Below are 610 nucleotides of genomic sequence, written 5' to 3'. Positions count from 1 at the left end.
GAATCACGACAATATTATAATGTGATATATCTCATAGCAATACTGCTACAATGTTACTACAATACTGCATTGTGATATGTCATATTGCAATATTATAGCAGAATCACGACAATATTATAATGTGATATATCTCATAGTAATACTGCTACAATGTTGCTACTATACTGCATTGTGATATATCAAAATACAATATTGTAGCCGAATTACAGCAATATTACATTGTGATATATCTCATAGTAATACTGCTGCAATGTTGCTCAAATATTATGTTATTGCTTTAATATTATTGCAATATTGTAATTTTGTTGCAATATTGCTGCAATATTAAGTGCTGTACGGGTAGTCCAACATGGCGTCTAGAGCTGTCACATGTGCCAATATTTTCTTCGTACAACAATTTGGCAGTTTGTTAGTACAAAATGATACCAGCCGGAATTATATGTGCAAACAATGTTGAGTTCACAAAATTAGGCTTGGATGCCTAATAAAAAAGATGTACGTTCTTGAAAATTTGTTACGATGTATGCGTGAGATATCGATATGGTAGTAAACATGAACACATTACTACACACTACTACGTCAATATTGCATACATACTCACAAATCGTCG

Source organism: Wasmannia auropunctata, unplaced genomic scaffold (genome assembly GCF_000956235.1).
Source record: "Wasmannia auropunctata unplaced genomic scaffold, wasmannia.A_1.0 LD336116.1, whole genome shotgun sequence".
NCBI lineage: Eukaryota > Metazoa > Arthropoda > Insecta > Hymenoptera > Formicidae > Wasmannia > Wasmannia auropunctata.
Note: the sequence above shows the minus strand (reverse complement) of the source record.